The sequence below is a fragment of the Calypte anna genome, chromosome 9 (assembly GCF_003957555.1).
Source record: "Calypte anna isolate BGI_N300 chromosome 9, bCalAnn1_v1.p, whole genome shotgun sequence".
In the NCBI taxonomy this organism is placed as follows: domain Eukaryota; kingdom Metazoa; phylum Chordata; class Aves; order Apodiformes; family Trochilidae; genus Calypte; species Calypte anna.
Genome location: NC_044255.1, coordinates 7614431 through 7631613, shown reverse-complemented (window position 1 = coordinate 7631613; position 17183 = coordinate 7614431). Strand labels below are relative to the sequence as shown.

Sequence of the window (17183 nt, the reverse complement as noted above, 5' to 3'; positions counted from 1 at the left end):
AACACACTGCCATAACCAAAATGACACTATCGGCCAATAAACTACACTAGTTCTTTAGAGGTAGGGGAAAAGAGCATCTATATTAAAAAAAAAGATAGCTTTGGGCTGTTTAAATGACTTACTGAAAACTACATAAATCACTATCAATAGGTTCATAAACATGAACTGCCAGAAGACAAATGCATCCTATCACCCTAAATCCTCTAAAAATAATTAGCCCATAATTATTTTTAATACATGCAGTAATATATGTATCAGAATAATTGTGTTATTTATGGGAAGGGCAATGATTTTACCACAACTTCCCTACTCTGAATGCAAACATTTTGTACTTAAGCCTTCAAGCATAAAAAGCTTCTCTCCATTTCTGGAGCCAAATGGTATCACCCGTACCACAGCATTTTCAGCCTCAGGAGTTGTACGCAAATTTTTTTTGGAACAACTTTCCTTGGAAAATTATTTCCCCGATGTCTTTTCTGTAATCTTTGGAAGGTTAAAAGTCAATGAAATTGTGCCATAGTTAGCACGTCAAGTCTGAAAGTCTGAAATTCTGAGCTGTTAAACCACTGATAAGTTATTTTTTTCCACCTCCAAATATTATCTGTTGTCTCATCCCCTCCCTTCTTTTCTGACACCCAGGCCAGCTTCTGACAGGTATTTGGAAGAAACTTCAATAGTACCTTTGGTGGGAAAGAATCACTCCAAATATATATATAAGCTCTCCAGTCACTTCTGCAGAATTTCCTGTGCCTCCTTGAATCAATGAACAGTAATTCAACTACAGGTAAGATTAAGATTTTAAAAATTATTTTTATTTTAAGCAATGTGTTCAAACTACAAAAATCATCAACAGAAAGGAAAGAGCTACTAGTCCATAGGAGATAGCATGTCAATTTTATTCTTCCTGATATCTGGCACAAACTTGTGTCAGGAAACATTTAAATTGTGTTACTTCTGTCTCTAGCAACATGCCAGAACTTCAGCAGCTTTGTTGACAGTAAGTACTTCTCCTATTCCTATGTAACTACATTACAGTGGTAACGATTTGGAGCCCAAGGACAATGGTGTCAGAAACAAAAATGAGTATCCCACTAACGGAGAAGACAGAAGCCTGATCTTTATAAACGTATCTTTTGACAAGAATTGGCTCAGCTCTGATGTAGAATGGTGTTGAATGTCACTGAAAGTCAGCTTTAAATAAAATTTCTGTTGTTTCAAAATCTCAAAAGTCTTATTGCCAAAAGGCAGATACCAGAGTAAAGAATCCAGGAAGAATAAATAGAAAGGAGCAAGAAAAAGACTATGATGGACTTTCAAGAACTTAGGGGACAAATGGAAGAAGAGTGTTTCTATAACAAGAGCTTGTATAATATACAAAAAAGCCAAGACACACAGAAGTAGCAATTTTCCTTTATGCCATGTCTGGATGTATTTTCTACAAAGACATGAGAATAACCAAAAAAAAAGAACAGACTGGCAATTACCCTACACCATCCTCTGTGCCTATAATTTTAGATCAGATGCATCTGTCTAGACTTTCCTCTCAAACAGAAGGCAACATTAAGTGGAACATCTGCATTCATGTGCAAGCACCACGCAAACACTTCAGGAGCACAGAGGGTCAGTCATCGCAGAGATTAATTAACATTAAAACTCATCTCAGTCAAAAGTCCATAATAAATTGCACATATTCATTCCACTTACATGCTTGAATAAATTTCCAATCAATAACTGAATAAGAAAGAAAAGGTAATAGTCTGCACACTTTGCCAGTCTGAGGATGTCTCCTGTTACCACAGTTTAAGAATGGTAACTGCACCTCATACCAAGTTCATTTAGTAAGAGCAGACAGCCATGTGGCAACAGAAGAGTATCTCTATTTTTTGATATTGCCTGCTATACCTTGACTAAACTTTTAAGGCAGTTTGCCTATGTTGACTCTAAATAAGAACTTTTAAAACCTTGAATTGGCACCACTTAAGCTTGATTTTAAGGCAACTGGTTCACAAAAATGTTCTACTCTTCTAGAAAGAAAAAACCTCCCTAAGTCACTCAGGCAAAGATTAGAACTCTAAGATCTTGATGCAGCCCATGTAAAAGGCAACATACTCCCATTGACTACTAAGAATAAATACTGGCATTAATACACCAAGTTAGATGTGCCGAAAATGTCTTCTGGTTATTTATTTGCTACAGAAGCTCCTTTATCCTGCAGTAAAACAATGGAACTTCAGCATCCCAGGAAAACATTCCCAAGTATGTACGGACAAATGTTCAAATAAATAACCATAAAATAACTTTTGGAATAGACCTTTAACATGACATCAAGTCCAACTGTTTACCCAGTACTGCTAAGGCCACCACTAAGCCCTGTCCTCGAGAACTACATCTACATAGCTCTAGGAATGGTGACACAACCACTTCCCTGGGCAGCCTGTTGCAGTGCCTGACAATCCTTTTGGTGAACAATTTTTTCCCAATATCCAATCTAAACCTCCCAGGGCACAATTTGAGGCCGTTTCCTTTTATCTTATTTCATGTTACTTGGGAGAAGAGACAAACACACACAAATAACGGAGTTACGCTTCTGAAAATCCCCCTTAAGGAGGAGCGTAGATCACCAAGGAGGCAAATTTATTTTGAAGCTATTTAAACCCAAAAATCTTGCTTCAGTGATCTAGCTACATTCAGAGACCAGTTTTTTCCAGATTGATTTTCACACAGAAGTTACCATGTCTAGTACTGGCATTTAAAGAACAAAAATTAAAAACCCAGAGTCCAAATTCAAGAACTGAGTAAGAGGATAGTATCTGAAGATGAGTCCACATTTGCTACCAATATGAAATTACCAATGAACAAATGAAGCAAGAGATACACCACCCTTCATGACTACATGTTAGACATTTGGGCATGCTTTGGGCACAAGACATTCCTAATGGTTAGGATTCAGTTTTAGTGAAGATCTTAACCACAAGAAGAGTTTCCACATGTCTTCTGGATGATTGTTTTGCAAAATGGAAAAAGTTCTCATTTGTATGACAAGTAACTGGCAGGGATTTAATCATATCATGCAATTTTAGAGAGAATTGAAAATTAACATCTACAATGAATGCATTCTGTGTGTAATTAGACAATAATTAAATGCTTGGAAGTAGCAAAACGTTCGGAAAAAATTTTGAAAAACAAACAATAATCCAAGAAGTGACTTGTCTATCTGTACAACTTCACCAGCAATAACACTGAGAGCTTCATTTTTTGTTGCAACTGACTGATACAAATAAGAGTATCTTCACTAGGACACTTTCTAGCAAGGGGCAGGGAGAAAAAAAGATGACAGTATTCTCTGACTTCACTATAAAACAAAGTAACAAAAGATGCTCAACAATTTCCTACAAGACTTTGAGCAAACAAAAGAAATTTATATTTTAAGATTCCCCATCCTACTGCAAGCCATCATAAATAAGTTGTGCTCTTTGTCTTAAGGAAGGACAATATGGCAAGAAAATTACCAATGATATCTACAATATCACAAGTGTTTCCATAAAAATGTGAATTTCACAGTAACACAATTTGTGATTTGTTGATAGGGATTCACCTTTCAGTTCAAGAGAATCTAGAACACAGGGGTGATATTTAAATAAAAGTTAATAGTATCTTTATAAAGGTGATCCTAATTAACCACTGCTTGCAGCTACCACTTTACAAGAGAGGAACAGATCAAGATACAGCCATGGCCCAGAACAAACCAAGAGCCACCCTGAATTTATAGTAGCACCTATAGAAGAAGAGGTCAGCACAAGCACCAGGCCAGGTCCCCTGAATCCATAGCAAGGATGCCTCCAACCAGAGTTTCCTCAGTAAAGAAACTCAAAATCTGAATTTAAGAATATATATAATTTTTAGCTAAAACATTCTAGCTTCAAATAAGGTAGCTTCCAGTTTACACCCACAAAATAACTCTGAATAAGTGTATATTTATATGACTAAAATCACAGTGTTGGGATAAAACAAACACAGAACAATATATTTTCTGCATTACTTCTAGGTGGGGTGGGAAAGCATCTTTCTACTAACATGAACCATAACAATTATGCATGTTTCTTACCTGTTTTTTCTATGAAAAGTTGGTTAAAGTGTTTATCAAGCTCCCTTCCAGCTAGCATCAAAAGCATGAAGTGCCTAGGTCCAAAGTCTCCCACATGCCTTTAATTCTTGTCTCATCCTCTTCTATTGGAATTCTTTGACCATTACAGAGTCCGGACACCTCTACAACTACAAAATATAAAAGAAATACCTGGGCCCCCCAACAGTGTCCTCTTCAAACAGATACCACAGATGTTCACAGCTATGCCATGCCTATGCAGATAAATGTTGGTTAACTATGAAACAGTCACCCAATGCAGGAATCAAGACAAAATTGCATTTTAAACACATTTGGTCTAACGTAAAGTCTTACAGAGCTTACAGAATCTTCTTCCCTAGATAAAATAACCCTTACAATTCACTATTGGCATGGTATTGTAATATGTATATGCATAGTATGTGTACATATTCTGCATGGGCTGACATAGCCACTAAGAATAAAGGGCCAACAGCTACTACAGATAGTAGAGTAAAATGCCTGATACACTTCATAGGAGCTTCAAAAGCTAAAGAAATTGGGCTAGATACCATTTTAACACCTGATCTAGACTCATTTACATAACTGTAGGCTTGGTATGAGATTTAAAGAGTTTACTAGGAAGTTACAAAATTGCAGTTTACTAACACAGAATAGCAGAGATCAAAAAGGACCTCCAGAAGTCATCCTGTCCAACCTCCTGTTCAGGTAGGGTCACCTAAAGCAGGCTGCAGAGACACACCTCCAAATGGCTCTTCACTATCTCCAAGGATGGGGGTTACACAGCCACTCAGGGCAACCTATACCAGTACTTACTAAACCTCACAATTAAAAATAAAATTAAGAAGTTTTTCCTTACGTTCAGAAGTCTCTACTAACAGAGTCCATCCATGCTATTATTCTTCCTAAGAAAAACACTGGGAATTTCAGCAGGAAAAAGAAAATCTGACAACTCTTAATAAATCTAGGAAACTATGTCTCTTGGTACATGCCACTGCCATGTAACACAAAGAAATACTAGAAATAAAAATAATAATAGTAATCAGAATTTCAGAAAATAAACATTTCTGTGGCAACAATTACATCACTTTTAGTGTTTCATTTGAATATGTAGAAAGAATGTTTGGAGCAAAAACTTGGAACAGTGTTCAGATCCCAAGCTAACCATTCTGGAAGACAGCCCATGGTAACATGCCTTAATTTAACATGCTTCATGTCTACCAACTGTTAAAAGTACATTTGTGTTGGCCAGACTTAAGGAAGAATTTATTCACAACATTCCATTCTGCATAATGTTGCAATGCCAATAAAAGTTCCACAAGTCTCAGTTTATGGTACAAATTGGATCTTTAGATGTTGTACTTCTGTCTTTATGATAAATTGTTAAAACGGGTTTTGAATTATGAACTCTGTCCTTGAGAAGTGTTAGATATTACCTTATCTGGAACTACTTGCATATTTTGCAATTTTTACCTCGAGTGCTGAAAATGTGGAATGACTTTCAGCACTAGTTAAATTCTCATTTAAAGGACATTAACTCATCTCCCTGTAATCTCTTTTTCCTTAATGGAGTTAAGTTTCTATCTTTATTAATCATGATCTACAAGAAATTAACCACAAGGTATTTCCTAACTCTTTATGAAGTGACATAGGACTTCACTAGTTTGATGACTTCCATCATGACATTTTTATAGATAAAAAAATTAAAAAGGTTAAACAAAGTCTAGGTTTGAAGAGAACAACTGCAGCAGCAGCAATATTGACTTCATCTACTTAATGCGCTTAGGGAGATATTAAAAAAAAACCAACCCAGTCCTTGTAAACTACTACAAATTCTCATTAGCCTTTCTACAATTTAACTGAAAGCTATAACGAATCTAAGCCAAAAGGATTTGTTGGAAGCTAAATACAGATCATCCAAACCAGGCATTTTATCAGTTTCAGCAGAATTAATGGCAGTGTAGTCTACTGTTATTTATCTGAGGAAATGTACAGATGACTAAGTATGCCCAAATTCCATAGAACTAAAAGAGCTCATGCACATACGGCATGTCAAGGTGGTCTTTTCCACAGGAGGAAGTTTATGTTGATCAGTAGAGAAAGAACATAGAATTTAAGACAACATTCCCCTCCATCCTGAGATTGACCTACTCTAAGCATAGAAGATTTCAAATATAAAAAAATCAAAACAAAAAAATCAACAACCTGCTTTAAAGAACACACCTGTATTACAGGATCCCAACTAAGATCACTTTCTGCAGAGAACTGAAGTCACACCTGCAGCATTGAAAAGAGAACACTGTAAGCTTTAAGAACCTACTCAGTAGCCACAGAAAAATAATATTTTTTTTTCAATCATTTAGACTAATCAGATAGTATAGCATTAATCCTCAATATCTCAATTACAACCTTAACTGTATTGGAATATTACAGTACTATCCAGAACTGCTATTCTTGTCTTTCCTGTCTTGAGCCAATAGTGTCCCATCATCCGATTATGTATAACAAAACCACCTGGGTAATTTCTTTTCCCCACTGATAACATGCCTCCACCATTCTCTTTTCAACTATCAGCCATTTCCTATTTTTACTCCTCCAGACATCAACTCCACTTTCAAAATGTTTCCATAATTCTGACCATCAATTTTGATTTCTTAATCCATTACACATCCCACCTGTGCTGTAATAAGCTTTTTTTGTCATCAGCTTCTCACACAAACACAGATGTGCGTAAGTCAGTATCGCTGATGCCAAGTGTTCAACTTCTCAAACAGAGATTAGAATAGGATCAGCCTGTGAGAAAGGAGAGCACCAAAAAATACTACTGAAAGCTATGACCTGCTTTCTAAATCAAAGCTTAGAAGCATAATGTTTTCCTTTCTCCTCCTGAGCTCTCATTTTGATTTTCTGAGTAATACTAACTGCTTACTTTGTCTCCTGGACCCTAGATTTTTCCTCACCATTAAAATTTCAAAAATAAAAATGAAACCCACGAAGTTTATTAATAAACTTCTGCACAGCAAACAATGCAGATGTAGCACTTGATACTGGATGCTACACCACATTGCAGCTTCCTAGAGATTTTGAGAACCCACACCATTTTCAAGATCCTGTGCTTCAAGATTTGTACAACAGGTCTTAAAAAATTTAATACCCTGAGTATCTTCTTATTTCTCAGCATTCTACCATTATGACCCAAATGAAGCATCTCAAGAAGCAACAACAACAAAATCAGAGAAAGAACTGGTATTACTTCCTTGGGGACAGCATAAAACACTCACCTTAATGAATGCAGCAATCATGATCTTTCCAAATCTTAAAGTGTCATAAATATATTCCTATTTAAAAATAAAAATAAAATAAGCCTTATAATCAAGGTAAACTATTTATGAAACATAAGTCAATTTCATAATGCAAGTCTAGCCATGCAAAACACCTATTCAACACTTGAAGAACAGCTATAAAGACTAGGAACACAAAATTAGGTAACAAAGAAATTTTACTGATAAAATGTTAACTATTATTGTAACTTTAACTTCTATACTGGTTCCTTGTGCAATGCACAGCATAACTATTCACCTAACTCTGCTCCCTTTATAAACATAAGAAACTCCCAAACTCTTTCTGCAATCTTCATTTACTGTCAGAATACTGTTTACATAATACTGGTTTCACCACAGTGATTTTATAATCAACCACTCACTCATGAGAGAGCATGAATGAATGGATATTAACATGTATAAAATTTGGGATCATATATTGGAATTCACGTTATGTTTCTTCTTCAACAGATTACAATTCTAAAAGATTTTGCCACCGAAAAACAAGTTTTAATTACTGTCAGCAGATTAAAAACTCTTCAGAAATAATTCAGCTGAGCAAAAGGATGGACATCATGATCAAGACTCCAAAATACAAGTATGCATTCTTAAAAAAAAAAGAAAAGGCTGTCCCTGCCTACTAAAACTTATGCTGCTTTTACTTAGGTTTTTAAATGAAGCAAACAAAAAAATCCCCAAACAAAACCCCCAAACAAACCATAAACCCCAAACAAACAAAAATATATCCTACCCCACACCCTCCCCCCCCGAAAAAAAAATTATCCCCAAACAACTCAAGAAGCAGCTTCCTTAATTAGTTCCTAGAGGGATAAACAAGAAAAAAGTAAATCCCTCAAGTGATGATTCCTAAATGGACCTAATTTTATGTCACCAGCCATTTCTATACCTGAAGGACTCATGGCACCACTATTATTTAATTTCCTTCCAGATTTAGATTGATTTGTGGTTTTAAAGCTGCTTATTCTCCCCATGGAGTAACTAATAGCAAAAAGTTAGCCTGAGGTAACAGGACAAAGTCAATCCAGCTTTACTATGAATCACAGGGTACCAACACATTGTTGAACTTAATCAAGTGAACTCCTGGAGGATCAATCTCACCTACATCGTGTTGACCAACCCAGGCCAGCTCATGATTCATTTGCTTTCCTGTAACTATAAAAGATCAAGAACCACAGTAACCTCCCCTTCTCCTCACCCCTCCAAAAGCTGTCAGAGCCCCTCTACCACCCATCAGGAATTCTCTTTTCTGCTGGACCAGAAGCAAAGCTTATTTTACTTTTTCAGGTAATTATTCCTTGTTCTGTTAAGCCCACCACCTGTGCTCAAGTGTCTACAGTGGATCTATACTGATATCCCCAAGAGCCAAAAGAAATTGTCTTTCTCAAGTTTATTCCTCTACCTTGAATGGCCCAGAGCTAAGTTTAATTGCCAATAGGTTGGGTATTTACCATAAAAAAAAAAAAAAAAGCAAAACAATAAACCAAGTAGACATTGACATACACGCCTAGCAGACAAGATTATTGCAGGCTGTGCCAAGACATCTTGTGAAGAGGATAAACACAGACTCCTTTACTTGCCCAATGCTAATTTCTAGACATCTTTCCTTATATTGCCATAAGTACATTCCTAAAGGCAAATTAAAATTCTTTGTATTAAGTGTGAAGTTTAGAAGACATTCCCTTCTCTTTCTAAACAAAACCACTATTCTCTTTGTGGAACTGTAGAAACTACTGAGCAGATCAGTAGTCAGAAGTCTAATATTTACATATGTCAACTCTTGTCCTTTTTGAACAGGAAGCATTCCCTGCCTTTCAGAACAAAATAAATACAACACATTTGAGTTAGTGTGGTCACAGAAAGGAAGGAAAAATATCATGCCCCACCACAATCATGGATTTTACCTTTATTACAGGTGAAACTAGATCTGAAGCATCTTCAATACCCTATCTCAGCTTCAATATTTGATGATGTCTCCTTTAAGCAGTGTATTTGCATGCCTGTGGCTCCCCTCCCTTAAAAAGTGGGCAGAATTTCACCATGAAGTATTACAATTGGAGTTCCAATGCTGCTCTTTAGACATTGCTGCAGTTTGTACCCACTTAAAATACTTCTGTCAGAATTAATTTCTCATTCTGGAAGACTCTGTGCCAAATAAATTCTCTAACTATTACTAATCCAGACCCCACTGTACCAGTAATCCACTCCACAAAGCACAGCAACCTAACAAACATGATGTACTTGTCCTATGAGTTAGTTGTATTCAGACCAAGAAATTGGAGCTCAAGATACAGAGGAACCCACAGTAGAGATGCAATTGAAATCAAAGAAGTGCTTTATATACTTCAGATCTTTGCACAATTACAGAAACTAAATGGCAGAAACATGAAAGTACATGTAATAGGGTCAAGTACAAAAACCATATTTCTGAATACTAAGATTCAGAAGCTACAACAAATAAGGAGGATAGGAAGCCAAGCCAACAAAGAGAAGTACTGGACATTCTCAACCACCACTTCATCTTGCCTCCCTAAGCTTCAATGATGAAAAATTACAGGTGCTATTTAACAGTAAAGTGTTTTTAGTTTAGGACAGGATGTTTGAAAGGTAGTGTAGCTTTGGTTCTGCTTTTAAAAGCCATCTATACAATCTCTAAAGAGCAAACTCTAACTACTCTATTTATAAGAAAAATCAAGCATTAAGAGTTAACCCAGTACAGTAAAGAAACAGCTGCAAAATAAACCCCAAAGTCCTTCCTAGACATTTTGACATACAAATGAGCTCTATTTCCCACTGTCACACCTTTTTAGGATGAACATCAGTATTGATAGTACCAAACTTCTGCAGCCTTCTCACAATATCTCCAGAATAACCTCATACTCTTGCCCCAAGAAATATTTTTCCTGTGTATTCAGTCCACTTGGCATGAAAGCAGCATATTGTGTCTTTACCCCCATCAGCACCCCAATGAGTTTTGTTTTCTATTAGGGTAAAATGAAGATAAAAGGAAAATCATACTTTATGAATGTATTTTGAGGAAGGTAAAATTAGTCTTCTTACAAGCAAAGACATCTAAATCAGACTACCAAAACCAAAATTTAGAGAAATCAGACTGCTTCTCAAGGACTGCCACACACCACCTCACCAGCAGCTAAAAACATCTGTACAAAAGGGTTTTTCCACCCTACAATAACTTTCACATACACAAAATTCTCATAACCCCACTTACACAAGTGGATAAACAGGGAAAACATGCTCTACAGTACAGTCTGTGCAACTTGCATAAAACTTATTATACTGCTGCTGTCCCTCAGGAACTCTTCAAGAGAGAGAAAGGACCAACTGGCTATACTGGATGGGTACAAGTTCAGCGCTGGCAATTTAGACACAAAGACCCTATCTACACTTAAAAGATAATCTCACAAATACCGAACAGAAGCACAGAAGATTGATTTGCTGTGCTGGTTTTGGCAGGGATTGAGTTGATGTTCGTCATGGTAGCTGGTACAAGCTGTGCTTGGGATTTGTCCCGGAAGCAGTGCTGATAGTTGGGACAGCTGACCCCAAGTAACCAAAGGGATATTCCATACCATATGATGTCATGCTCAGCATATAAAGCTGGTGGAAGAAGGAATGACAGATGTTTAGAGTGATGGCATTTGTCTTTCCAGGTAACTGCTACACATGATGGATCCCTGCTTTCCTGGAGATGGCTGAACACCCTGTCTCTCCATGGGAAGCAGTGACCTAATACCTCGCTTTGCTTGGGCAGTTTCTGCTTTACCTGTTAAACTGTCTGTATCTCAAACCAAGAGTTTTCTCACTTTTACTCTTCTGGTTCCCTCCCCCATCCTACAGGAGAGGAGTCAGTAAGTGGCTGTACAGGGCTCACCTGCCAGCTAGGGTTAAACCATTGCATCTGCCCATGTTCCAGCAGTGCTGGAAGACAGAGTGCAAGCAGGCTGCAGGAGCGTGCCTGCTCATCTCCTAAGCCACTTAACAGAATACCAAATCACTAGGTGTGTGCTCAGACATGTGGATTTCCATGTGTGGGGGTGCTTTCCTACTATGAGTAGTTGTTGGCTCACTGTCAGCATGAACAGAACATGCCCTAATGAGTGGCTTCAGAGCCTCTCCACAGCCATTAGAGATTCTCAAACCACCCGACCTTCCTTCATTTTGGTCTTCTCTACCATACTGTATTTCACAAAAGTGGCCTGGGGCCACAAGAAATCCCAGGAACAGGTCACAAAACCACTTAAGAGACTGCTTCCTTCACTTTTTCTATGTCCTTTTAGCATACTTTACAGAAGGAAGTGCCACCTGTAGCTTAAAGGAAACAACTCACAAAGAAACCCTCTTGTCTGAAGGTAGAGTTGTTCTCTAGTAACCAAGAACTAGCAAACAAAAGGTTTGCCTTACTACCAACAATACATTTAACATTAACAGCCCGAGATTCACAACAGCAGTGATTAAGTTTAAGGCAGCAGTTACAGCAGGAGAGGAGGCAGCACCTTTTACACAGTACACAAAACAACAGTGGCATTACTTTAAAAGACCACCATTTCCTGCATCCAGCCTCATCCATACCCAACAGTGGAAGTCAAAGCTCTTCAGAGTAATAAAACTTTAGCACAAAGAATAATATAGATATTTATTTACCAAATTGCTGTTCAGGACTTGACAAGCTAGGTTAACATAATAAATGTTCAAGCAGGTTACATTTTCTCACTAGGCATATAACTGGATGTGAAGTTTGAAAGCAGTAGGACAACCCAGTTAAAAATCTCTCCAATCCACCATCCACACCGAGGAATTCTAGGCCATGCAACCAAACAACACTGGACACAAAAATTCCTTTTCAGAACCACCTGATTATCTAGTAATTATGATGTGGTAACATTATGAGTATAATACACTGTCTACAGGACACTCATGCCAAGCGTTATACAACACGTTCCTAAGAACATGACGTTCCTCTTTAACATAGGCCAACCATAGCAACCCTATAAAAAACACTACACCTGATGTAGACGAGTGATAATTTACTTGTTCTACTGGTTAGGAGCAATCTACTTGCTTTTATACCACACCAAATATACCTCATCCCACAGTAACTTGCTCATATGCTTGTACTTTATCAAGTTAAAACCAAAGTTTTTTTGAAGAATGTTTTAGCATTGTAAAGATATTAGAGAAATAAGGGTGTGGCAGGAATCCAGGAAAAAGCAAAATGGTTTATCAATCTCTATCTAAACAAAACACTTCCTGATCATAAGAAGGTATGAGGCAGAAAAACCCGTAACTCCCAATCAGTTTCCCCATTTCACTGTTCTCATACTATGGCTAAATGCGATCAAAATCTCAATTTACTTAAAAAAAATAAAATTGAAATTTATTACTACAAAAAGGTAAAATTTATTATATATATAATGTGTTATTTATATAAAACTATATATAAAATACATATAGTTATATATAAAACACATCATTAGGTGAAATCTAGTACTATAAAAACATATCGTCCAAAGACAGGCTCAAGTAAGTTTACTTGAAAAACTAAATAGTTACATATTTTAATCTCATGACTGAGAAAAAAAAAAAGTGGAAAGGGTATTACATCAAGAACTGCCACAATATGCTGACTCTAATTCCTCACAGTGGAAATCCAGGAGTATGACTAAACCATAAAAATGAAGAGTTTTTAGATTTTCACAGATGGCATTAATGTGTTAATAAAATATAGCAAGCCCACAAGTCCCACCCACTGACAAATAAACAAAAAGCCCAGCATAAAGGAAACCAGAAAAATTGCTGAATCTGAAGAAAGCTCACAAAAGCAAAAATCCTGATTTCTATGCCTTTATCTTCTGGATTAGGTCAAGCTGAACTACACTGATCCACAGCACAGGACACACTCTTTCCCTGCACTGCCTTGGACACTGATGTAAACTACAGCATTCTCACTTCCACCTTGAAGTAAGCAGCTGAAGTGTCTGAAACCCCACCAAAAATCAAAGGATACTATTTTTTTCTTCTATTCTAAGCCAAAGGCTCTCTCTTTTCTATTATATCTTACTAGTGAGGTGAGCAATCTCCAGAACAAGGATTCCACACCTCAGAAAAGTGCCCAATCACAAGGCTAACAGCAAGCCTTGGAGGAAGCAAGGACATGGTCCTGTTCTCCAGCGAAACTTTCTCACTTTGCAGAAACAGTGCAAGTTTCATTAAGAAAGAGAAAATAAAACCCAAAACAAAAAGAACCCAAGAGCCTGCAAATACACACAAGTATAAGCAAGAAGGAACTTGATGTTACAGCACACCAATGTGGGCACTTTTCCCAACATGAATCAGAATCTAAGGCCCTGCTCACAAATTTCATATGGAAGAGCCACTTTGTAAAGTGCATAAACAGCACTATGCCCAAGGCTGAGAAGATGAAGGACACATACAGACACTGAGACACCCTAGGAGGTATGAAAAGTTGAGTTTCATCAAGTTCAATGCCCTTAAACCATGCAATATAAAATGGGACCCATTAATGGACTGGGGCCACACTATTGAGATCTTAGCTGGCAGCTTGACATCCTTAAGTTTTATCAATAACACTATGTTTTCAAAACTAGCCATTTGCATTCATTTAGAAACTCTACACTGCCATCATTGTGACTAATTCAGATTTTACCTTGACAATAAGCAAGAAACAGCTTGATAAGGTAAATAAGTAGTTTTAAGAAGTGCTAACTAATGTTAATCATCATCTACAAACATTCTGTGGCTAAAGCAATACTGCCAACTTGAAAGTTTCTCAGTATACTAAATTAGTTTTTGACTCTACTTTTGACTCGACCAGACAATCTTTATATTAAAATCACAATGGAATTTCCACTTGTGTTCCTTTACTAGTAAATTCATAAAGAGCTAATCAGCACAAGATTGTAAACATCAGGGTCTTACATTTGGAAAAGAACATGTAAGACATGTCACAGCCCAAAACCAAAGCCACATAGTTCATCAAAATCCTCCATGTCTCAAACAAGCTACTGCTTCAGTGGAATACATTTTCAAAGTGCTTCAGTTTCCAAGTACCAGGGACCTCACGCTGACCTGTATGGGGATTTTTCACTTCCTGTAGCAATCAGAGCAAAGCCAGATCCTAACCAATTATATCACAAGAAGTTGGTTGTAAAATGTCAGCTTGACTGTTACCATACTGCTCATCAATTTGCATGAAACTATACTTACATAAACGGTTTTGTAATCATGCATGTAATAGCATGCAACTCATGTCAACAGCAGCACAGCCACGGGGTCTCAAGTAGCAACTGTAGGCAACACAAAGGAAATCCACCGCACCTGTTGCCTACTCTACCTGTAGCTCATGCATCTCAGCAGCGCGCTAAGATTCTGTTACTTACTGCCACACAGCTCTTCATGTCAAAAAAGCCACCCAGCCACCAGCACAGCTCTGTCCCCCTATGAGGGGGACGGCGGTGTACAGGGACGCGGTCCACGCTCGCCGCCGCGGGACACGTGTGTTCCCCGAAGATGCTACCCGCCTCTATTTTCGCTCCCTCCAAATACCGGCGCTGACCTTCCGCACGCTGGGGCCCGCAGCCCGCGCCCCGCAACCCCGGCAGTGCCCCGGGACCGGCCCCTTCGCGGCAGAGAGCCCCCCCGGCCGCAGGGCGGAGAAGCCGTAGCCCCCCCGCCGCTCTCCTCCTCCACACCGGCCCGACCGCCGTCCCGCGGCACCGCCCCGCCGGGCCGGACGCGGGGTCCTGCCGCCCCGCTCCATGTGGAGGGGACCGCCGTACCGCCGGTCCCCGGCCCGGTCTCGCACAGGCAGAGAGAAGAGGTGGCACAGCCGCCCCTCGAAGCCCCCAGCTACCCCCACCGCCCTGAAACTGGGGACAGGGTGTAAGTGGTAGTGCCTGTGCCCCACTGCCGGTCTGGGATGGGCGGCGCCGCGCCAGAGTCACCCCCAGAGCCTCACACCCCACGGCCCGGTCCGAGGAGGGGCCGAAGCCGGCGCCCCCTTCCCTCGCTACGGTCTGAAGCGGGTGGGTGTGTATGCCACAGCCGCCCGCCGCCACCCCCTTCCTGGTTTGAGGAGAATCGTCCCGTTCCCCCTTCTCCTCCCTGTCTGGATCCCCGCGGCATTGCCCGCTCCCCCGGTGGCCCCAACCCATCTCCCCGGCAACTGGAGAGCCCCGGCGCGCGAGGGTTACGTAACCTTCGCCCGGCGACCGGAGCAGCCCCCTGCCCCCCACCGGGCCGCCCCCTGTCCCCTCCTGCCACCGCCGGGATGCCCACCCGACCCCCAGCCCCGGCCGGCCGTCGGGAGAGTGCTCGGCAAAGCCCTACTCACCGAACACACCGTGTCCACCCAGTCCGGCGCAGCCCGGCACCGACTTCATACAGGCAGAAACGTGACTGAGCCCGCAGAGCCCACCCGACCCGCCGCGCCATTGGCCGTGGGAGCGTGACGCAAACGGGGGACGGGGGCGGGGCGCCTCTCCCATTGGCGGGCCCGGACGCCGCTCACTTTACATAAGCCTCACGTGTGGCACCATGTTTCCACCGGCAGCCACAATCGCCTCCGAGCCTGCCCCGTCAGCTCGCCCCCCCTTCCGCCCTCCACCCCCGTCTGCTCCTTCGCCACGGACGCAGCCCGCCCCAGCCATCACCAGAGCGCTCACCGCTGGCGCTCTGCTCCTCACAGCCCCTCCACCGCTGGGCCGAGGAGGGCAGAGGTTACATCACGCCTGAGGGAAGAGGCCCCGCCCCCTTTAAGGCGTCCGTGACGTCAGCGCGCGCCCGCCCGCTGGCTCGGCGCGCGGGGGACCGTTGGCGGTGGGGCCGCGCGTTCGAGAGCTGAGGCGGGGCGCGCGCCCCGGCTGCCAACGGCTGCGTCGCGCGCTGAACCGCTCTGAGGGGAGAAGCGCGATGGCGGAGGGCATCACACTGTCCTTGCACGGCGGCAGAAGGCGGGCGAGGGGCAGCCGGGCTGCCCACCTATCGCAGTCCCAGGCGGGTCGGGAAGCCCTCCCGGCCTGCCGGCGGGAAAAGGTCGCTCTGGAAGGGTCATTTGTGCGGCCTGGGTGCCGCCGTTTAAGGACTGGCGGGCCTCCGAGCTGAGGGGGGAGAGAGAAGCCCGTGCAGCCAGGGGGTTTAGCGTTCCTGGTGGGAGGATACTGACGCGCTGCTCGCCGAGTAGAAGCAGGAGCTGGAGCTTTCGGAGATACAAGCCAATGGCCTGCTGGGGGATCAGTTCGCTTACATAAGGGAGAAGCGTGGGTTTCCCGCTATTGGCACCCGTGCTGGGTGCCTGCCCTGAAGTTTCAAAAGTGACGCGTGTAGTGCTCAGAAGTTGTCCGTCCACAAACCAAAGCGCAGTACACGCGAGAGTAAAGCTTCACCTTTCTCCAGCATCGTCCAGTTAGCATCAGTTTAAGTAACTGTACAAACGGTTAAACTAAAGAGTTTCTGAGGCATTAAAGGTATGTCCCATTACCTTGTGGAAAACTAGTTCCTGATACACAAAGTACCATATGAACCAACTCTTCATGTTTATTCCAAAAACAAAAAACCAAAAACTCTTGCCCTTTTGTTAGGCAAACAGTAAAAAAGCTAAAATCTATTTTGTGACATGAGCCACACAGGTTTTTGCTCAGGCAAAACCCTGCAACATCCTAAGTTGTGCAAGAACCTGAGATTTGAGT

General features: G+C 41.0%; 1 protein-coding gene across 6 annotated transcripts in view; it reads right to left on the bottom strand.

The window, feature by feature from the left end:
• The window catches only part of PER2 (period circadian regulator 2), a 48119-nt gene extending 31888 nt beyond the window's left edge, over nt 1-16231 (bottom strand). For 2 of the 6 annotated variants that reach the window (XM_030456035.1, XM_030456041.1), the window contains exons 1-4: nt 15830-16035; nt 7402-7458; nt 6344-6397; nt 4106-4356 (exon numbers count right to left, since the gene is read on the bottom strand). The gene's annotated coding sequence lies outside the window, so the exon portion shown is untranslated. Of the gene's footprint in view, nt 1-4105; nt 4357-6343; nt 6398-7401; nt 7459-14703; nt 14750-15829; nt 16036-16160 lie in introns of those variants that run through there. The other 4 variants (XM_030456036.1, XM_030456040.1, XM_030456039.1 and 1 more) reach the window with 4 other exon arrangements.
• Between the last annotated feature and the right edge of the window lie 952 nt (nt 16232-17183).